The 24,555-nt window shown below is 35.0% G+C and overlaps 2 pseudogenes; both read left to right on the plus strand.

Annotated features, from left to right (window-relative positions):
* Positions 1 to 112: 112 nt before the first annotated feature.
* LOC145513848 (NADH-ubiquinone oxidoreductase chain 5-like) lies at positions 113 to 19,615 on the plus strand (annotated as a pseudogene).
* Positions 19,616 to 20,561: 946 nt separating this feature from the next.
* Positions 20,562 to 21,683, plus strand: LOC145515865 (cytochrome b pseudogene; annotated as a pseudogene).
* Positions 21,684 to 24,555: the final 2,872 nt, after the last annotated feature.

Below are 24,555 nucleotides of genomic sequence, written 5' to 3' on the forward strand. Positions count from 1 at the left end.
CTGGCAGCCTGTCCTTTAGAAGGCTCTGAGAGATTTTCTTGCTGATGGAAATGAGACTGAGTTTGGGCAAAGGAGATCACTACAGCATTTCCTGTTGCAGAATATAATCAACATGTCGTATGTAATTCCTGAAGCTGCATACACCAAAAGAGCCAGATATGAAAACTCATTGACACCAATAACCAAATGATCAGTTAAGTAGTCACTACAGGAGTCATGCTGGAAAATAATAGCTGACTTCATCAGTCTAGTGACAAGGCTTGCCAACATTTTTTTCCCTCAATTAACTTTTCTTCTTTCAAAACTCCAGTGAAGGATGATGATTTTGTGAAAAACCACAGGCTTTTAAATGCTTTTAAATACTTATCAATGTTGAAAAACAAATGAAAATATATGAAAATAAAAGCACATATCAAATTTTGTTTGCTTTGCTAAAGAAAGACTGTCTTCCATAATCAAAAGAACTGCAGTTGTTCCCAAATTAGTTGTAGCTCTTTATCCTCTCATGTTGGTCTGAACAGCTGGGATTAGCATTATGTTTCTCCATGTCACTATAGAACTTTGAGATACTTAATCCTTTCCGTGAACTGGATGGGGTTAGTCACAGGGCTCTATCTACACTTTGGGGCTGCATATACATATCTGATGCTAAACGGCTGAATGAAAGTGTTAGTCGCTAGTTGTGTCTGCCTCTTTTAGACCCCATGGACTGTAGCCCACCAGGCTCCTCTGAGCATGGGATTCTCCAAGCAAGAATACTGGAGTGGGTTGCCTTTCTCTTCTCCAGGGGGTCTTCCCAATCCAGTAATTGAACCCAGGTCTCCTAAAGTGCAAGCAGATTCTTTACCGTCTGAGCCAAATGGCGAGATGGACACTTTCAAGCATTTTCCTGACTTTCTAAAAGACATCAAACATCTGATAGATCTTCACAATCTTTTTAACTGTAGAAAGGTTGCAAAATGGTGGCCTATTGGTAGAAGCTGGCCTGAAGATAGATTCTGTTCAACTATGACATGGTTTAAAATGTTTTGATTTGGATATAAATGCTTTTAAATGGAGAAAGCTATCAAATCCTTGGTTCCTACAGTTCTTACCAACTTCTTGGTTCCACAGTCCTTGGGAACCTACGTCTTGACACATTGATGTTTTGGTCCTAGGCATTTTAGCTTGTGGTTTTGATTTAGATTTGTGATTCTTTTCTAAAGTGAAACTACCTAAAACACAGGTTTCTTGAGTTTTGAAAAAAAGCAGAAGCACCTGTTTCCAGGAAGTAAAAGGTTTTATATTCTATTTTTCTCATAAAATTTTATTTTAGCAGTTGTAATATAAGTGTTAAAACTTTGTGTGCTTTAAATTCTTCTCTATGAAGAGATGGAATCTCTTTATGAAAAAAGTTCAACATATCTTTATTATCCCAGGAAACTGTTGCCTTGGAAGATGAAAGCTACAAGTGATTTGCTGTTCTTCTAAGGAACTTTTTGAAAAAATCAATTATTTAATAGAAAGTTTTGAAAGACAGTTTATATCCTAACTCTTGAAACTCCTTGCTTCAAAACTATATTCTTTTCCTATCTATAAATCCTAAATTACTGTTTTATGGTTTCTACTCAATATAAACCAAGTGCCTGCATTAGAAGATACACCTTAAACCAGACTTCAAAAAGCCAAGCTTTTGCTCTTGACCTCTGGTACACTACTAAGACTGTCAAGGTCGTGCCTTCCCTGCATTGGTAAGCAATAAACCCAACTTTGTCTTATCAGTAGTTGTTTTGGTGATGTTGGTAGAAGCCATCATTTGACAATACCTCACAATACTGTCATCTTTCTTTTTTGTTTTCTGGTAGCTTAGGAAAATTAAGTAATACTAGAGAAAAATATAAATACAGCAAAAACATGAACCTAAGAAAGAAAAGTAGGTACCATGAGATGCCACAGTTGAAGTAATATCATCTTACAAAAGAGAAGTAATATCATCTCCCTTAATCAGCTCTTCTCTTGATAGTCTCATTTACTTTCATGTGTCTTCATTTTTGGACTTGTCACTCTTACATGCAAACAAATCAGAAAAAAAAATGTCATATGATGGCTCAGATGTGAATTGATAAAAATTAGAGATTTAGTCATAACTACAAAAACAGAAAAGTAATGGAGATAGCAATGATGCTCAAAATTTTTAAAAGTCAGTATACTTGTTAGTGAAGTATTTCATTCATAAAAGAAAGAAAACATTTAAAGATGACCAAGACTTTAGGTATTAAAAATCTGGATAATGGTGATGTCAAAATCAGAAGGGGGAAAGAGTGGAATGTTACAATTATTTTATGCACAGATTATAAACTTGCATTTGACTCATTTTAGACTTTGATTGGGGCTTCCCTGGTGGCTCAGTGGTAAAGTATCTGCTTGTAATACAGGAGACCCAGGTTCAATCCCTGAGTTGGGAAGATCCGCTGGAGAAGGGAATGGCAACCCACTCCAGTGTTCTTGCGTGGAGATTTCCATGGACAGAGGAGCCAGTGGGCTACAGGCCATGGGGTTGCAAAGAGTAGGACATGACTGAGTGACTAACAACTCACCTCACCAACTTTGATTGGATAAAAAAATGAAGATATCTTTTTAAAAATAAACTGAAGATGATAAGCCTAGAGACATGTGAGATGTGAAGTGTCAAAGTAGGAAATGAATATTTGGAAGTCCTGTGAATTAACTGAGCTCTTTATGGGTACAGAAAGGGAAGAATAGAAATTTCCCAGGGAACCTTAAAGAAAAAGGGAAAAGATAAGGAGAAAAATAGAAAAGGGAAGAAAAATAAGGTTGGACAAAAGGGGAAAGGAGGAAGGAAGAAAGAGAAGGAGAGGGAAGGATGGAGAGGGAAGCGAGATGGAAGGTAGGGGAAAAGAGAAGGAGGAAGAGAGGGAAAAAGGGAAGAGAGATAAGAAGAAAAAGGAAAGGGAAGAGCAAGGTATTCCAATGAAGAAAAGAAAGCTAAGTGAGTCAAAGATGAAAAAGACCATGGATTCATGTCAATGTATGGCAAAACAAATACAATATTGTAAAGTTAAAAAACAAAAAAAACCCCACTGTATTATAATGAACACTGATAAATAAACATTTTTTAAATCAGAAAAAAAAAAGAAACCTAGATTTAACATGTAAAAAAAAACAAATATTTACATTTATTAAAAAGATCTCTCTGAATAGTGGTGCTTTTTTTATATAACCAAGATCTTTTTGTATAAATTTGTAGGAAAATGTACTCTTTCCTTGCCCATCCACTTACTTTAAAAGCATAAATAAAGTAAAATGAAATAATCTAAAAAAAAAAAAGATGAAAAAGACCAAAATTAAAAATTAGTTTTTAGAAGGAATGAGGAAGTGAAATGTATGTTAAAAATGCATAAGGGTAGAACTTTACAAAAAAATCTAAATATTAATACTGTTTAGAAAAAGAATAGTAGAGAACATTAGGGGGATTTTAAAGACAGGTGAAAATAAAAGCCGGGTTGATAATTTAAGATTTTATATGGAAATATTGATAGTAAAGGAGTGGTATTTGAAAAGTCAACTTTCAGTGGTTCTGTTATATTTTATTTATTATTTTTAGTTTTATTGTTCTATAGTTGATTTACCATGTTGTGTTAGTTTTAGGTGTATAGCAAAGTGGATCAGTTATACATATACATATATCCACTCTTTTTCTTTAGATTTTTTCCCATATAGGTCATTACAGAGTATTGGGTAGAGTTCTCTGTGCTGTAGGGTAGGTTCATATTCATTATCTACCTCATATATAGTAATATGACATGTCAATCCCAGTCTCTCAATTTATCTCCCCCCCCACCTTATCCCCCAGTAACTGTAAGTTTGTTTTCTGCATCTGTAACTCTACTTATGTTTTGTAAATAAGTTCATTTGTACCCTTTTTTACATTCCACATATAAGCAATATCATATGATATTTGTCTTTCTGCGTCTGACTTACTTCACTCAGTATGACTATCTCTAGGTCCATTCTTGTGGCTGCAAGTGGTATTTTTTTTTTTTTTTTGGTTGAATAATATTCAATTACATATATGTACCACATCTTCTTTATCCATTCCTCTGTTGATGAACATTTGTATTGCTTCCATGTCCTGGCTATTGTAAGTAGTGCTGCAATGAACATTAGGGTGTATGTATCATTTTGAAGTATCGTTTTCTCTGGGTATGCTTAGGAGTGGAATTGCTGGGTCATATGGTAGTTCAGGGTTTCCCTGATAGCTCAGTTGTTAAAGTTACTGCAATGCAGGAGACCCCTGTTCGATTCCTGGGTTGGGAAGATCCCCTTGAAGAGGGCATGGCAACTCATTCCAATGTTCTTGCCTGGAGAATCCCCATGGACAGAGGAGTCTGGTGGGTTACAGTCTATGGGGTTGCAAAGAGTCAGACGTGACTGAGCGACTAAGCATAGTACAGCACAGCACAGCATGGTAGTTCAAGTTTTAGGTTTTTAAAGATTCTCCATACTGTTCTCCATAGTAGCTGTACCAATTTACATTTCCACCAACAGTGTAGGAGAGTTCCCTTTTCTCCATACCCTCTCCAGCATTTATTGTTTATAGATTTCTTGATGATGACCATTCTGATGGCCTGAGATGATACCTCATTGTAGTTTGGATTTGCATTTCTCTAATAATTAGTGATCTTGAGCATCTTTTCATGTACTTTTTAGCCATCTGTTTGTCTTCTTTGGATTTTAAAGCAAAAATAGAAAGAAATTAACTGATTTATTATGCACACACTGCTATATTTAAAATAAAATGCCTTATTCCATGAAAGAAAACACAAAATATAAAATGATACAATTAAAGAAGGATAGGAGTTTAAAGTCTCTAAAATTAGGTTGTACATCTGAATAATTAACTAATTATTTAAATGGAAACATGACCTGTTCTGGAGTATGTGGGCTGGCAGGGCAGGGGATAAAGAAGTTAAATAAAACTACCATTTAAATGTTTTGTCCTATCTTTTTCTCATTCTTCCTGATTATCTCATTCTCTCAATTTCAGGAGACATTACTGGTTGCTTGAGGTTGTCAACATAGTTTGCTTTTATTTTGTTTCTTCTTGACCATCAAGGATTCTTCAGCTCCTGCTTCTGTCCTTCCATGGGTCATATATCCCCATTTCATTACAGACAGAATCCTTTTTTAATGAACTTCCATAATATCAAAATCATTTTGCCACCTAGCTCTTTCTTCCTTGAAGCACCTACATGAAACACTATAATGAGGTTCTTCCTAGGGAAAACTTTCCCCATTTAGTTGACTTTGCCTATTGCCTGAAGTTTCAGAATGGTTAATGATATTTTCATCTGATGTCTTGAGAATCCATCTCTCAGAGTTTTCTCTGAAAATCTTGGCAAAAGCAAACCATTTCCTAAGGATAATAAGAGCAAAGCCACCAGTGGATTGTAATTCATTAAAAAAAAAAAGTATGCAACCCCAGATTTTATATCATTTCTCACAGAGAATTCACTTCTACTTGTAGCATTTCTTTAGTTAAGTAAAGCATTGCTTTATTTTACTTTATTTAAGTGAAATTTAAATGCTCAAGATACAGAGTGAAATTATTTAAGGTAGAGCAAAAGGTGTTTTATTTTTGCAAATGCATTAATTGGTTATATAGTATGTTCTGCTTATGGATTAGTGCATCTTCATGGGTTTTGTTTGCTTTCCTTAAGGTGTGACCTGCATCTCCATTTTGTAGGCAGCATTTCTCAAAGTATGGGACGTGAACTATCTCCATTAAATTCACTTGCGATTATGTTCAGACCAAATAACCTGGGAATCTGCCTTTTCAATACATAACTTCAGGAAGTGATTAAGCATTGAAGTTTAAGGAATTCCGTAGGAAAGCAATAGTACCTAAATAATACCGTATTTGACACAGAATCTACATTTTTGTGAATTTAAAATACTAATTTTGAGTTTGCAGATTCCTTTTATCAGACTTTGATAAAAAGCCAATTTCTGAGGAGTTGTGTTTGTGGCATGGATGATTGTGTGAGCAGGCAACAACTGACATCAGTGAGGAGGGTGAGGTCTTGACAGTTCTGATCTGAAGATACTCTCCTCAGCACTTCCTAGAGTCTCTTTGCTAGGCTTCTAGTTTCTCCTGTCCAAAAATGAAACACAAGTATTCCAAGGTACATGGCTGCGTTTTTTTTTTTTTCACTTTGAAAAGAATCTACTCCAATACTTGAGTCCTTCTTACATGTAAAGCCTGAAGATCAGACTTTGATGTAAGAGAAAGAAGAAGAACTAAAGAGCCTCTTGATGACAGTGAAAGAGGAGAGTGAAAAAGTTGGCTTAAAGCTCAACATTCAGAAAACTAAGATATGACATCTGGTCCCATCACTTCATGGCAAATAGATGGGGAAACAATGGAAACAGTGGCTGGCTTTATTTTCTTGGGCTCCGAAATCACTGCAGATGGAGACTGCAGCCATGAAATTGAAAGACACTTGCTCCTTGGAAGAAAAGCTATGACCAACCTAGACAGAATATTAAAAAGCAGAGACATTACTTTGCCAACAAATGTCCATCTAGTCAAAGCTATGGTTTTTCCAGTAACAATGTATGGATGTGAGAGTTGGACTATAAAGAAAGCTGAGCACCAAAGAATTGATGCTTTTGAACTGTGGTGTTGGAAAAGACTCTTGAGAGTCCCCTGGACTGCAAGGAGATCTAACCAGTTCATCCTAAAGGAAATCAGTCCTGAATATTCTTTGGAAGGACTGATGCTGAAGCTGAAACTCTAATACTTTGGCCACTTGATGTGAAAAACTGACTCATTGGAAAAGACCCTGTGCTGGGAAAGATTGAAAGCAGGAGGAGAAAGGGATGACAGAGGATGAGATGGTTGGATGGCATCACTGACCCGATGGACTTGAGTTTGGCTAAGCTCTGGGATTTGGTGATGGACAGGGAAGCCTGGCGTGCTGCAGTCCATGGGGTTGCAAAGAGTCGGACACGACTGAGCGACTGAACTGAATTGAACTGAATTAGAAGGAGAGAAGGAAATGAGATATCAGTACACATTCAAGGGCAGAGACTGAAGTTCAGAAGATGAGTGAAAGGAATTTGAGAGATTACAGCTGTTACTGGAAAAGAAAAAGACTTAAGTTGTTTATGAAACTTCATGGTGAGAACAACATAGAAAAGTTAGCTAGGTTTAATGCATAAGGAGAAAAGGAAATATGATTTTTGTTTATGAAACCTCAGAATTAAAGAAATACTAGCTATGTAATATCATTAATTGAGTGCTTACTCTTTCAGGTATTGTATGAAGGACTCCATTTGTTGTTGTTGTTCAGTCAGCAAGTCGTGTCTGATCTTGGCAACCCCATGAACTGCAGCGTGCCAGGCTTATCTGTCCTCCTCTATCTCCTGGAGTTTGCTGAAGTTCTTCTCCATTGAGTCGGTGATGCTATCTAACCATCTCATCCTCTGCTGCCCTTTTCTCCTTTTGGCTTCAATTTTTCCCAGCATCAGGGTCTTTTCCAGTGCATTGGCTCTTCACGTCAGGTGGCCAAGGTATTGGAGCCTCAGCTCCAGTATCAATCCTTCCAATGAATATTCAGGGTTGATTCACTTTTAGGATTGACTGGTTTGATCTCCTTGTAGTCCAAGGGACACTCAAGAATCTTCTTCAGCACCAAAATTAAAAAGCATCAGTTCTTCAGTGTTCAGTCTTTTTTATGGCTCAACTCTCACATACGTACACGACAGCTAGAAAAACCGTAGCTTTGACTATATGAACCTTTGTCAGCAAAGTGATGTCTTTGTTTTTTAATATTCTGTCTAGATACTATTTAATCTTTACAAGTCTTTGCTTTCAAAGCAAACATTATTGTTTACATTGTCTGTGTTAGTTGTGTCCAACTCTTTGCAACTCCATGGACTGTAGTTTGCCAGGATCCTCTGCCCGTGGAATTTTCCAGGCAAGAATAGTGGAGTGGGTTGCCATTTCCTTCTCCAGGTTTACATTTTACAAATGAGTAAATATGGCTTGGGAAGATAAATCACTTATCCCAAGTTCACACAGCTATTAGTGCTGAGTTTAAAAGACAAATCTAGGACAAACTCCTAAGCAGTGTGTCATGGAAAACTCAACTTTGAACTAAAGCTGAAAAGATATGCTCCTTTTGAAGACTAGAAAACAATGTAGTTGACATAAGGGTAAAGTAGTATATATTTAGAGAAAGAGTCAGACTGGGCTTCCCTGGTGGCTCAGATGGTAAAAAAGCTGCCTGCAATGAAGGAGACCCAGATTTGATCCCTGGGTTGGGAAGAGTCCCACGGTTAAAGGAATGGCTTCCCACTCCAATATTCTTGCCTGGAGAATTCCATGGACAGAGAAGCCTGGTGAGCTGCAGTCCATGAGGTCATAAAGAGTCGGACATGACTGAGCGACTTTCACTTCACTTCGTTTGATATTTTACTATTTGCAAAAGCCTAGTAACATTGTTCTATTTGTTTACTGTGTCACTGGAGTTTATTGCTGTTCTTTGCTAGCCTGTACAATGATATGCCACTGAAGGAGTCTCAGGAATAGCAAAATGACACTGGGTAAAACTGGAGGGTAGGGTGATGTTTTGTATAGCTCATTATAGAAGGGGCATTGATTCTCAAGTGTACAGAGAGAATTCTGCATCTTATCACACTGGGTCATATCCCTTACCATTAAAAGGTTCTTGTACTGTCCTGTATTTTCATTTTATGTCTCTTTAAACACCAATCTTTACCTCTTACCCTGAACTCTCATTCTGAATGACTTAGTTCATTACAAACAAATAAAAATAAAACAACCATTTCAAGTTGAAAGAATTCAACAGATCCTTTTCTTTTCCTGCTTCATTGTATTTTCCTAAAAGACATTATAAATTTTGTGCACATAGTTAATCACAATATATAAAATTAAAATAATAATCTATGACTTTTGCATAAATAAAAACTTATAAACATATCTATTCTACTATAGCTTTGTTTTTAAAAAGAATTAGAGACTTTGATTGGAGAAGGCAATGGCACCCCACTCAAGTACTCTTGCCTGGAAAATCCCATGAACGGAGGAGCCTGGTAGGCTACAGTCCATGGGGTCGCTAAGAGTCGGACATGACTGAGCGACTTCACTTTCACTTTTCCCTTTCATGCACTGGAGAAGGAAATGGCAACCCACTCCAGTATTCTTGCCTGGAGAATCCTTGGGACGGCGGAGCCTGGTGGGCTGACGTCTGTGGGGTTGCACAGAGTCAGACACGACTGAAGTGACTTAGCAGCAGCAGCAGCAGCAGCAGCAGCAGCAGCAGCAGAAACTTTGATCAACAGAGCAGTGTTATTATGGTCCATCTACAGTCTAGTTTTTGATCCATGGAAGTATCTTTAATTAAAAAATCAAAGAACTGAAATAATATTACATGAGTCCTTTTATAAAATCTCTCTCTGATCTGCTTTCTGTTTTATTAAGCAGATATATTTCTTATTCCCTGACCTTCTCTTGTCCCATTCTCCTTTTCCTACCTCATTCCATAATGTATTAGTCAGCTCAGGTCACTATAACAAAATTCCACGGACTGAGTGACTTAAACACAGACATTTATTTCTCACATTCTGGAGGCTGTTAAGTCCAAGATCAAGGTGTGGATGCATTAGTTCCTGGTAAGGAACTTGTTGGCTTTCAAACAACTGCCTTTTTACTGTGTAGTCACATGGTAGAGAGAGAGAGTTGTGATCTCCTTTTCTCTTCTTGTAGAATACTAATTCTATCATAGAGGCTCTACCCTCAAGACCATATCTAAGCCTGATTACTTCCAAAAGATTCCACTTCCAAATAATATCACATTGGGGATTAAGGTTTGAATATATGAATTTTGAGGAGTGATAAACATTCAGTCCATAACATATAACTACATTATTCTATATCAGCCATTCCATGCCCCTTCCCACTGTGTCACATGTTAACACTCAGTTTGGACACACAGACTTAATTTCAGAGACGTCAATTTCCTATCCTGTTAAATGAAAACACAAGATACCTTTACTTTCCTTTAGAACACACAATGGATTATTTCAACCTCTGAAAATTCAACATCTCTGATTTTTTCTCAAAGAGTCATGCAGAGTAAAACAAAAAAATTATTAACATTCGTCAAATTATGAGACTAGAGAGATTATTTGTTTCTTGTGTCAAGATAATCTCTAAACTCTGTCCTTCTATCTATAATGTATCTATAATGTACACTGCTTGTTTTGGGGTGTGTTTTTTTTTTTTTTTCTGTTGTTGTCCAGTTGCTAAGTCGTGTCTGACTCTTTGTGATTCCATAGACTGCAGCACTCCAGGCTCCTCTGTCCTCCACCATCTCCCAGAGTTTGCTCAAATTTCCGTTGAGTTGGTGATGCTGTCTAACCATCTCATCCTCTGCTGCACCCTTCCCCTTTTGCCGTCAATCTTTCCCAACATCATGGTCTTTTCTAATGAGTTGGGTCTTCACATCAGGTGGCCAAAATACTGGAGTTAGTTTCACCAGCAGTCCTTCCAATGAATATTCAGGGTTGATTTTTTAAGAATTCAGTAGTTTTTAGTATTTCACAGTGTTGCTCAACCATCACCATTATTTAATTCCAGAATATTTTCATCACCCTAAAAAGAAATTCCATACCCATTACCAGTCATTCCCCATCCTCCTTCTCCCCAGTTCCTAGCAACCACTCATTTATTTTCTTTCTCTGTGAATTTACCAGTTCTGGATATTTTATGTAGCATTTTGTTTTTGGCTTTCTTTACATGGCATAATGTTTTCAAGGTTCATCCATTCTGTAGCATGTGTTAGTACTTTATTCCTTTTATGGATGAATAACATCCCATTGCATGTGTATGCCATACTTTGTTTAGACATTCATCAGCTGATGGACATTTAGATTGTTTCCATATTTTGGCTCTTATGAATAATTCTGCTATAAATACTCTTTGAGCATATGTTTTTAGTTCTGTTGGGTATATAACTAGGAGTGGAATTGTTGGGTCATATGATAATTCTATGTTTAAATTTTTAAGAACTAACTTTTCCACAGCAGTTACAGCATTTTACACTCCCACCAGCAGTATATGAAGGTGCGAAATTCTCCACATTCTCAACAACACTTATTTTCCTTTTAAAATTTTTATTAAATCTACCCTAGTAGACATGAAGTGATGTCTGATTGTCATTTTGATTTGCATGCCCTTAATGATTAATGGTATTGGGTATGTTCTCATGTGCTTATTGGCTATTTATTCATTTTTTTAGGAGAAATGTCTCTTCAAATCCTTTACCTCTTTTTAACTTAGGCTATCTGTCTCTATATTTTTGAATTGTATGGTTACTTTATATATCCTGGATACCAGATTCTCATGATTTCAAATATTTTCTTCCCTTCAGTGACTCTTCACTTTTCTGATAGCATCCATTGATGCCCAAAACTTTTTAACTTTGATAAATCCAATTTATCAAATTTTTCTGTGGTTGCTTGTGCTTTTGGTGTCATATCTAAGAAAACGTTGCCCAGCCCAAATCACAAAAATTTGCACCTAACATTTTTATAGTTTTAGCTCTTGCATTTAGTTTTTTATCCATTTTGTGGTAATTTTTTAATATCACATGAAATAAAAGGTCCAATTTCATCCTTTTGCATGTGTGCATCCATATATTCCCATCCTTTTTTAATAAAAAGACTTCTTTTCCCAGTGAATAGTCATGGCCTCTTTGCTGAAATTCAGTTTCTGTTAATGTACATATTTATATTTGGAATCTTAATTTTATTCAATTGATCTATATGTCTATGACAGTACTACACCATCCTGAATATTGAAACTCTACTTCTGAAGTTAGGAGATATGCATCCTCCAAATTGGTTCTTTTTCAAGATTGTTTTGATTATCCTGGGTTCCTTGCATCTCCAAATAATTTCAGAATCAGCTTTTACATTTTGCAGGTGTGGCTCAGTTAAGGATTACAAGAGGTGAGCGCAACATAATCCTAAGTGTCCTTATAAGAGGGACCCGGGGGAGACTTGACCCTAGGAAGCAGAGATTGAGATAATGTGGCCACAAACTGAAGAATGCAGTCAGTCTTATGTGGCTCCAGAGACAAGGAAGGGATTCTCCACAGGAGCCTCCAGAGGAACCAGCTCTGCCAACATTCTGATTTTAGCCCATAAGACCAGTGTTCTTGGTGTTCTCTGGGGATTTATGACCTCCAGAACTATAGGAGAATATATTTGTGTTGTTCTAAACCACAGAAATGAAGTAAATTTTTATAGCAACAAAATGAAAACTAAAACAAGGAATATTGCCAAGATAACAATGTTGTGTTACAGGGCATGAATACAGAATGTTTTTGCATTTATTTACATTTTCTTTAATTTCTTTCAGGACTATTTTCAGTGTAAAAATATTACACTTCTTTGGTTAAATTTATTTCTAAGTATTTTGTTCTTTGTAATGCTATTTTAAATGGGATTTTTTTCCTTAATTTCATTTTCAAATTTTTCATTGCTAGTGTATAGAAATAAATTGATTTTTGTATATTGACCTTGTATCACCCAATAGAAATTTAATTTATTCTTTTGATTTGGAATTTAAAGTTTGCTCAAAAACTGGAATTTGTCTGTCCATGTCTCTAAGCTGTCTGTGTCCAGCATCTCCAGGGCTTCATTTTTCTCTTGAAAATAAATACCAGCCTTTGTTGGCCACATATTCATAATTTTCTTCCTACATGCAGAGAGCTGTAGACCTTACTTTGCTGTCTTGACTTCACCATAAAGTTGAAATCATATTTAATTTAAGATCTGAATTTTAGTGTATATAAAGTGTCAATAATCATAAATAGTAATATTTCCACATAAGTAAAGAAAATGTCCTTAGTTCTTTCCTGTTCTAGATTATACTAAATTTCCTCTCTTTATTCATAGAAATTCTGTAGTTTTGCTACTTCCTTCAAATGTGATTCCAAACGTTGTCAGCTGGTGAGCAAAGAGTAGCTCAGATAATCAACTAGGAGAGTTATTAACACTGTCAATTCTGTATAATCAGATATCTAAGTAATAAGAAGCCCTAAACGAACTGGCGTTTCCCCATATAGCTGGCATTTGGAAAATGTGGCATTATAGACAAGATAGCTGGTATACAATATTAGAAAGAAATTTTTTACTCCAGGATAGACAGCGTGAAGCGTTCAGACAAAAGACAGGAAAAAAAACTTGCATATGTTCATTACAGCCATATAAAGCTTAGCATTTCACACCTTGTCAGAGTTATCAGGTACAGAGCTGTCTTTGAATCTAATTTTCATTCCAACCAAAATGTGAGAAGTCAAATCACTGCATAGTGAAAAATGGAAAGCTTTCTTCACTGTGCAGTTTGCTGCAATCATGTCTAAGGGGAACTCAGAAAAAAATCATACATTAAAAAACATTAGGTTGTATTTGTTCAATGCAAACTGTTTCACTTGATAATGACAAATATGAGCTCTAAATTGCCCATGTTTAGAAAACTTACGTTAGTAAACATCTCATGCAACATAGTTCTAACTTGTTTACTGACACAGTCTAGTGTATTTGATGATTTAAAAATTTTTAACCTCTTAGGTTTTGAAAGTGTTAAGAAATTCTAATATATGTTAGAGAAAGTACTAGGAGAGTACTAGTACTTATGAAGAAGCTATATGCGCAAATTTGTTGTGTGAAATCCTATCTTTATTTTCAACCTATAGATAAACCTACCAAAAAAGAAGAGAACAAGGAAGGATGGTAAAGTGAGCTAATTTCTTTAAAATTCCACCTGGATTAAAAAAAAAAATCCTCCTTTTAGGATCATTTACTTTCCCAAGGACTGAAAACATAAAGGGTGGGGATTGTTGTTGGATAAATTTTGTTTCTTTTTTTGTTTTTATTTATTTATTTTTTGTTATTATAAATTTTGTTTCTTAACTTGAGTGCTGCTTTCACTGTGGTTTTACCTTGTGATAAATGCTTGAGTTGCTAAAAATAATAATCACATGATTAGGTGAATTGATGGTTGGATAAAGGGACAGATAGGTAGATAACTAAGTGATAAAACAAATTATATAGAATGTTAATGATAGAGTATAGAAGGTGGGTACATAAATGTTTAATATAAAATCCTTTCAATTTAGCTGTGTGTTTATATTTGCCCTATAAAATATTGAAAAAAGTAGTAAATAAATGCAAGTCATAATCTTAGATTAGGTGGTCATGGAGAAGAAAATTCTAACTCAATTTTCCACTATACTGTACAGTAAACTCTACATGGGACATGATGAGAAACATGAGGGAACTGTCAAAACAACACAGAATTACCCACATCAATTGTGAATTCTCTTATGTTTGCTTGGTGACTGGATTAAAACGTCACACAATTTGTTTTCCAAGATAGAAAATATAACTAAATATATGTGGTGAGTAGAATCCTATTGAGATCTACTGCTGCCCAAGTAATTTGAGCTCTTACAAATGTTTTAGTCATGCCAGGACTATGATAAAAGAGAATTGTAAGATTAAATCAGTATTCAAGAGAGAAAAGGCTATTTTGTTTATCTGGACTTTCTGGCAGGGTGATTTGTCTACATAACAACAGAAGGCACCTTGCATGTGTGGCTTCTATAAGGAGTATCTTAGAGTTAGTGATTGCACTGTATGTGACAACCCTATTTTCTGGTTAACATGTCTTTTCATGGGATTGTTTAAAATAGTGAAAAAAAAAATCTTAGTAGCAGCATAAACACTCAGTTCCATCTTCATGCCTCCCCTCAGTCACTAATTTCTGCCCCTGCCAAAGCTAAAAAACCTCTTGATATTTTTGGTTACAATTCACTTGAATTTCTATATAATTTTTTCAAATAAGTATGGATATTACACATTGCATTTATCTTGTATCCTATTATGTAAATGAAATTTCACCATTGGTATTCTTTTGTGGTGAAGCTCTTTTTATTAGCATTATGTTTGTGAGATTCACTCATGTTTCTGCATGTACCTGTTTTTCACTTATTTTCATTGCTGTATACTATTTCACTGTGTGATTCCACCTCATTTATTTGTCCTTTCTAATATTAGCAGAAATTGAGTTACTTTTATTTTGGAGTTAATAAGAATTTTATGATGAGGCACGTTCTGATCTATATACTTAATGTATTGATGAGGCTCCTATTCTTTTAGTATTAAGTAGTATAATTGGTGGTGGCTTCCCTGATGGCTCAGATGGTAAAGAATCTGCCTGTAATCCAGGAGACCTGGGTTCGATCTCTGGGTCAGGAAGATCCCCTGGAGAAAGGCATGGCAACCCACTCTAGTATTTTTGCCTGGAGAATCCCATGGACAGAAGAGCCTAGTGGGCCCCAATCCATGGGGTCACAAAGAGTCAGACATGACTGAGTAAGCACACACACAGTACAGTTGACTTCTAATCAATTAGTTTTGGTAAAACATGAAAAAGGATAATTAACCTGATATTAACACTATTAACAAATATAATTCTAACTATGTTACTTGTATTTATTGCCTTCTGACTCCCTCAACTAAATGTTTATTCAGGAAAAAACAAGCCTTTATGAGTGCAGATTTGACCCTATAGGATCGGCTCATCTTCCTTTCTCTATATAATAATTTTTAGTAGCCATTACATTTCTTCTTTTTGATTTAGAAATTGCACTCCTCTTACCACTCCCTTGATCATCACAAACAAATAATTTAAACACTAACTCATTATAGCCCTATTTCTAATTTTATTATTACAGTAAGCCTAGCCTATAAATGAACTCAAAAAAGACTAAAATGAGCCAAATATAGTATTTAGTTCAAAATAAATGATTTTGACTCATTAGATTATGATTAAATGCATAATTACCAAGTGGCTTCAGTATATATAAATATTATCATAGCATTTACATTTTCCCTTATAGGACTATTAGTATATTGATCTTATTTAATATCATCTTATGCTTAGAAGGCATGATATTATCACTATCCATTATAGCAACCATAATAATCTTAAATGTACACTTTAACTAGCATAAGGCCAATTGTATTATTAGTATTTGCAGCCTGCAAAGCAGCGCTTGGGTTGTCTCTACTAGTAATAATGTCAAATACATATGACACTGACTATAAATAAAACCTCAATTTACTCTAATGCTAAAAATTATTATTCCCACAGTTATACTAATAACCCTAACTTGATTCTCAAAAAATAGTATAATCTTATATCAATACTACAACTCACAGCTTACTAATTAGCCTTACAAACCTACTCCTCCTTAACCAATTCAACACTAATCATCTTAATATTTCATTACTTTTTTCTCTGACTTCTTATCATCACCACTACTAATTTTAACAACATGATTGTTACCTCTTATATTAATAGCTAGCCAATATCATGTATTAAAAGAATCATTAACCTGAAAAAATTATATATTACTATACTAATCATACTACAATTATTTCTAATCATAACATTTACTGCTATAGAATTAGTTCTCTTCTACATTTTATTTAAAGCAACAAGTCCAACACTTATATTGTTACCCAATGATGTAATCAAAGAGAATGCCTTAATGCATTGTTTCTTACTTTATACACTTGTATCCCTCCCCCTTTTAGTAAAACTAGTCTATATCCAGCATATCGCAGAATCACTAAATTTCCTGATACTTCAATACTGAACCCGAATAATATCCAAATCCTGACCCAATGTTTTTGTATGATTAGCATGCATAATAGTGTAAAATACTTTTATAGTAAAAATACCACTTTACAGTCTTCATCTTCGATTACCTAAAGCACTTGTAAGAAGCCCCTACTGCAGATTCCATAGTACTTCTAGCCGTTATTACTGAAACTTGGAGGCTACGGCATATTATGAATTACAATAATACTAAATCCATTAACAGACTTTATAGGATATCCTTTTATTATATTATCCTTATGAGGCATAATCATAACTAGTTCAAACAGACCTAAAATCACTCATCACATATTCTTCTATCAGCCATATAGCACTTGCTATTGTAGCTATCCTTTTCCAAACACCTTGAATCTGCATAGGGGCTAACTGCTCTAATAATTGCTCATGGCCTTACATCATCTATATTATTCTGTCTGGAAAATTCAAATTACAAATGAATTCATAGCTGAACAATAATTCTAGCCTGAGACCTACAAACATTTCTCCCATTAATAGCAACCTGACAATTACTAGCAAGCCTGACAAACTTAGCCCTGCCCCCAACTATTAATTTAATCAGAGGGTTGTTTGTAGTAATATCATCCTTCTCATAATCAAACTTCATAATTATTCTAATAGGAATTAATATAGTAATTGGTGCCTTATACTCCTTATACATACTAACTATAACTCAGAGGTAAATAAGACATACCATATCAATATTTCACCAGCCTTTAGACAAGAAAATGCCCTCATATCACTCCACATCTTATCCTTCCTACTCCTATCATTAAACCTCAAAATTATTTTAGGCCCTTTACACTGTAAATGTAGTTAAAAAAAAAAACAACACACTAGATTCTGAATCTAGTAACAGAAGATTATACCCTTCTTATTTACTGAAAAAGTATCAAGAACTGCTAATTAATGCTCCCACGTCTAATAACGTGGTTTTTTCAAACTTTTAAAGGATAATAGTTATCCATGGTTCTTAGGAACCAAAAAACAGGTGCAACTCCAAATAAAAGTAATAAACTCATTCTCCTCTTTCACACTGGCCATGCCACCTAGGAAGCCCCTATTTATATTAATTATACTAATTATAATAACAAACACCAATATCTATAAAACTAACATATATCCATCACATGTAAAAACTACTATTTCATAATGCCTTCATTAAGAGTCTGATTTCAATAATAATATTTATTCACGTGTTGTTTAGTTGCTAAGTCATGTTTGACTCTTTTGCCGCCCCATGGACTGTAGCCCACCAGGCTCTTCTTCTGTCCATGGAATTTCCCAGGCAAGAATACTGTAGTGAGCTTGTCATTTCCTTCTCCAGGGGTTTTTCTCGACCCAGGGATAGAACTCCGTCTCCTGTATTGGCAGGCAGATGCTTTACTGCTGAGCCACCAGGGAAGCCCAATATTGATTTTATACAGGCCACGAAATAATTATCTCAAACAGACACTGAATTACTATTCAAATTTGTAAATTATCATTCAGCTTCAAAATAGATTATTTCACAATAATATTTGTAACTATTTGTCACATGATCATAGAATTTTCAATATGATACATGCATTCAGACCCTAATATCAACCGATTTTTAAATATCTTTTCCTTTTCCTCATTGAAATATTAATTCTTGTTACTGCTAACAACCCCTTGCAACTCTTCATCAGAAGAGAAAGTGTTCATTGCTCAGTTGTGTCTGACTCTTTGTGACCCCCTGGACTATGTAGCCAACCAGGCCCCACTGTCCATGGGATTCTCTAGGCAAGAATGCTGGATTGGGTAGCCATTCCCTTCTCCAGGGGATCTTCCTGACCCAGGGATTAAGCCCAGGTCTCCCGCATCAGATGAGGAGTAGGAATTACATCTTTCCTACTTATCAGATGATTATATGGATGAGCTGCTGCCCTACAGGTAATCTTATATAACCATATGGGAGATATTGGATTTGTTACGGCAATAGCATGATTCCTATTCATCTTAAATGCATGGGGTTTACAACAAATTTTTATACTCAATTTAAATAATTCAAATTTACCTCTAATAGGATTCATGCTAGCCACAACTGAAAAATTTGCCCAATTTGGCCTTCACCCATGACTTTCTTCAGCAATAGAAGGCCCTATTTCTATCTCAGCCCTGCTCCACTCAAGCACAATAGTGGGAGCAGGTATCATTTTACTTGTTTGCTTTAATCCTTTGACAGAAAATAACCACCTTCTTCAAACAATTATGTTTAGGAGCCATTACCATACTGTTTATAACAATATATGCTCTTACCCAAAATGATTAAAAAAAAAAAAATCATTGCCTTTTCTACCTCTAGTCAACTAGGCCTCATGATAGTAACAATTGGCATTAACCAACCTTACTTAGCATTCCTTCTTATTTGTACATATGTCTTCTTTAAAGCTATCTTATTCGTATGCTCTGGATCTATTATTCACAGTCTGAATGATGAGCAAGACTTCTGAAAAATGGGTCTATGTAAACAATACCCTTTACCACAACAGCCCTCATCATTGGCAGTCTAGCACTTACAGGGGTACCTTTCCTCAGTGGATTTTATTTTAAAGACCTAATTACTGAAACTGCCAACATGTCTTATATCAATGCCTGAGCCCTTTTAATAATTCTAATTGCCACCTCCCTCACGACCCTCTACAGTACCTGCATTATCTTCTTTACGTTGCTAGGACAACCCCCATTCTCTGCCTTAGCTATAGTTAATGAAAATAATTCCTTTCTTATTAATTCTATTAAATGCCTGTTAAAATTTGAAGCATTTTCACTGGTTTTATTTCCAAGAATATTCCTTCAACAACAATTCCATAAATAACTACACCTTACTACCTAAAGTTAACTGTCCTTCTTGCAATCATTCTAGGCTTCACTCTAGACTTGAAATCAATAGCATTACATAAAACCTAAAATTCAGTTATCTATCAAGTATATTCAAATCCTCCAGTCTCTTAGGCTATTTTCCCATTATTATTCACTGTCTAGCACCTTACATAAATCAACAAGCCAAAAATCACCATCCTCCTTAATCTGATTAGAAAACATTTTACCAAAAACCGCTTTCCTTATTCAATTAAAAATCTCTGTTAGTATCAGATCAGAAAAGCTTAATTAAATTATATTTCCTTTAATTCTTCATCACCCTGCTCCTTAGCATGATTCTATTTCATTTTCATGAGTAATCTCCATAATAACCATAATACCAGTTAACAATGACCAGCCAGTGACAATCACAAATTAAGTACCATAATTATATAGTTCCACAGTTCCTTTAGCCTCTTCACTAAAAAATACAGAATCCCCCATATCCTAAATTACTCAATCCCCTAAACCATTAAATGTAACCACAATCTCCACCTTCTCATCCTTTAAAGCATTAAAAACTATCAAAAATTCCATAATTAAACCAGAAAGAAATGCCACCAGTACAGTCTTATTGGAGACCCAAACGTCAGGGTAATGCTCAGTAGCCATAGACATTGTATAATCAAACAGCACTAACATACCCCATAAATAAATTAAAAATACTATTAAACCTAAAAATGACCCACTGAAATTTAATACAATACCACAACCAACACCACCACTTACAGTTAACCCAAGCCCATCATAAATAGTTGAAGGTTTTGAAAAACTCCCACAAAACCAATCACAAAAATAATGCTTAAAATAAATATAATGTATTATCATTATTTTTACATGGACTCTAACCATGACTTACAACATGAAAAACCCTTGTTGTTATTCAACTACAACACTAATGACGAACATTCCGAAATCACACCCCTAATAAAAATTATTGACAACATATTTATTGATCTCCCAGCTCCATCAAACATCTCATCATGATGGAATTTTGGTTTTCTGCTAGGTATTTGTTTAATTCTACAAATCTTAACAGGCTTGTTCTTAGTGATACATTATACACCAGATATGATAACCACCTTATCAGTCATACACATCTTCTGAGACATAAATTATGGGTGAATTATCCAATACATAATGCAAATAAGGCTTCCATATTCTTTATCTGCCTATTCACCCATGTAGGATGTGGCCTATACTGTGGGTCATATGACTTATTAGAAACATGAAACATTGAAGTTATTCTATTATTTACAGTCATAGCCCCAGCACTTACAGGTTATGTACTGCCTTGAGGACAAATATTCTGAGGAGCAAGCAACAGTAATGACTTATCTCCTTTCAGCAATCCCATATGCTTGTACAGACCTTGCTGAGTGAACCTGAGGTGGATTTTCAGTAGATAAAGAAACTCTCACATGATACTTAGCCTTTCACTTTATCCTTCCATTTATTGTTGCAGCACTAGCTGTGGCTCCACCTATTGTTTTTCCGTGAAACAGGATCTAGTAATCCAAAAGGAATTTCATCTGACATAGAAAAGATCCCATTTTATCCATATTATACAATTAAAGGTATTTAGGTGCCTTATTACTAGTTTCAATACTAATAATATTTAGTCCTGATTTCACATGACTTGTTAGGAGACCCTGAAAAATCCCTTCAATACACCACTCCATATTACCCCAGAATGATATTTCCTATTTGCATATGCAATCCTCTGATCAATTCCTAGTAAACTAGGAGGGGCTTTATCCCTAATCTTTTCTATTCTGATCTTAGTACTAAATACCATTACTCCATAACACCTAAACAAGGAAGCATAATATCCTGACACCTTTGCCAGTGTCTAATTTAAGTTCTAGTAGCAGACCTATTAACACTAATATGAATCGGAGGGCAACCATTAGAACACCCCTTCATTATCATCAGACAATTAGCATCAACCCTATATTTTTTCCTAATTCTTTTACTAATACCAGTAACTAGTATCATCAGAAATAGTATCTTAAAATGAAGAGTCTTTGTGGCATATTTATTACCCTGGTCTTGTAAATCAGAAAAGGAGAATAATAAATCTCCCTAAGACCCAAGGAAGAAGCTATAGCTCCACCATCAGCACTCAAAACTTAAATCCTACTTAAACTATTCCCTGGAATTTTGTTATAGTACATTTACAAGATTTTTAAGTACTGTATCAGTTATTAAGGTAGCCCAATTTCACCAACCCCCTATGTACTTGCAAACCTGTATCTCCACATTACAACCACATATATATTATACCATGCATAACACATCACATGCATAATTGTACATTAAATTATTTACCCCATGCATGTAAGTGTGTACATAATATTATTAATATTACATAGTACATATAATTATTAACTGTACATAGTACATTTTATTAAATAAGTCCTTGTCAACATGCATATCATATCCAATAGATCACAAGGTTAATCACCAGACCATGTGAAACCATCAACCCACTTGGCTGGTGCACCTCTTCTTGCTCTGGGCCCATGATCTATGGGGGTTTCTATTAGTGAAACTTTATTAAACATCTGATTCTTACTTCTGGGCCATCTCACCTAAAACTGCCCATTCCTTCCTCTTAAATAAAGACATCTCAGTGGACTAATGACTAATCAGCCCATACTCACAAGTAACTGTGGTGTCATGCATTTGGTATTTTTTAATTGTGGGTGATGTTTGGGCTCAGCTATGGGCGTCTAAGGCCCTTACACAGTCAAATAAATTGTAGCTGGACTTCAGCGAAGATTAATTACCAGGGTAATGAGAAGCAGGGTGATTTTCAGTCAATGGTAACAGGACATAGAGAATTATATATGTATGTATACACTAAATATACTTCACCTATCCTTCCCTCCTAAAATTCACAGTATACTTAAATATATTGATCTGTATATGTCACACATGGAAATACATTTCTTTAGGATGTACCAAAGAGTTGAATTGCTAGGAAAATCTTCAGATTTAATTTATAATACTTAATAGTTTATCAAAAGCATATATTTATGCTCCTATAAACTGTCTGAAAGTTCCCAGTTGTCTATATTCTTGCTAACATATGATCTTTTTTTATTTTAGCCATTTTCTTGTGTATTAAATGATATCCTACAGTCTCCATTTTTATTTGATTAATCAGATATAAGCAAACTCTGGCCACTTTTGTGAAATGAATATTCAGATGTTTTGCCCATTTTTCTATTGAGTTGTGTGTAGTTTTGTTTTTTTATTTTTAGGATTTCTTTATATATTTTTGATAGAATTCCTTTGTTACTAAGTAATGTGTGTCCTCTTATCTGATTCTATGTATTTCCTATGAGCTATTTTATTGATGGAAATTTTTCATTTCTACTTCTAGTTTTATTATTTTGAATTTTAGTATAGTCCAATATTTAAATTTTTCTCAATAATTAGTTTTTATATCAACATTTTAAAAGTGATTCTATATCATAAGATTATGTAGCTATTGTTCTGTTTTATCTTCTGTAAATATTATTGGTTTTATTTCATCTTTCTTTTTAAAATTGATCTAGAATGGATTTTTATTTTATTTTTTCTCAAGTGAACATTTTATTTTCTAGCAATATTTTTCATAAGACATCATTTTTCCGTAATTCTACAGTGTCATAGAATGGTGATGTTTCTGTGCTCTCTGTTATAGTCTATTCATTTATTTGAACATTCAAAAATAAATAGCTTACATATTTAATTACTATAGTTTTGTAAATCTTGACATCCAGTAGCAAAAGTTCTTATACCATGTTTTCTTATTCAACATTGTCCTTATTATTCTTGACCCCTTGCACTTCCTCATAAATTTTAGAGACACTGTCCATTTCCACAAAATTGAGATTATATTTAATCTGTATATTAGTTGTAGAGAATGGCATCTTTATAACATCTTTATAATTTGATCTTTTTAAATCCATGTTTTATATAGTTTTCTTAAAGAAATTTTGCCCATCTACTATTATAGCTTATATATGAATATAGTATCAAAAAAAGCACATAAATTATTAGTGAACAGTTCAATACATTCTCACAAAATATTCTTGTAACCAGCACCAGGTCAAGAAATAGAATATTATTAACATCCCAGAAGCTGCTCTACTCTCCTCTTCCAATCTACTTTTGAACTTTAAATAATGTGAATCATTCAGCAAGTATTCTTTTATAGCTAATTTATTTTGATCAACATTGTATTTTTGAAATTTGTAAAAATTTCACAGTGAATATTTTATTCACTCTTTCTTATCACTGTATACATTGCATTTTCTGAACACATGAATTATTTTATTCATCCTACTATTGATGGATAAAATAATTTTATATATTGGCTTTCCCCCATTGCTACTTTGGAGCAGTCTCTCAGAACTATCAGAGAAGGCAATGGCACCCGACTCCAGTACTCTTGCCTGGAAAATCCCATGGACGGAGGAGCCTGGTAGGCTACAGTCCATGGGGTTGCTAAGAGTTGGAGACGACTGAGCGACTTCACTTTCACTTTTCCCTTTCATGCACTGGAGAAGGAAATGGCAACCCACTCCAGTATTCTTACCTGGAGAATCCCAGGGACGGCGGAGCCTGGTGGGCTGCTGTCTATGGGGTCGCACAGAGTCGGACACGACTGAAGTGACTTAGCAGCTCAGAACTATCTGAGATGCTGCCTCCCTGGCTGCAGTCCTCATTTTGCACCAAATAAAACTTAACTCACAACTCTCAACTTGTACATCATTTTTTAGTCAACAGTTATGGCGACCGATTAAATGACCCAGAGTGGACTTCCTTCCTTTGACTGGACTCCATGAGGAACCAGGGCTTTGGTACCAGCAGTGACCACTTGTGCCCATCCGCCTCCC

Source organism: Giraffa tippelskirchi, chromosome 7, assembly GCF_054371585.1.
Source record: "Giraffa tippelskirchi isolate mGirTip1 chromosome 7, T2T-mGirTip1v1.2.pri, whole genome shotgun sequence".
Classification (NCBI taxonomy): Eukaryota; Metazoa; Chordata; class Mammalia; order Artiodactyla; family Giraffidae; genus Giraffa; species Giraffa tippelskirchi.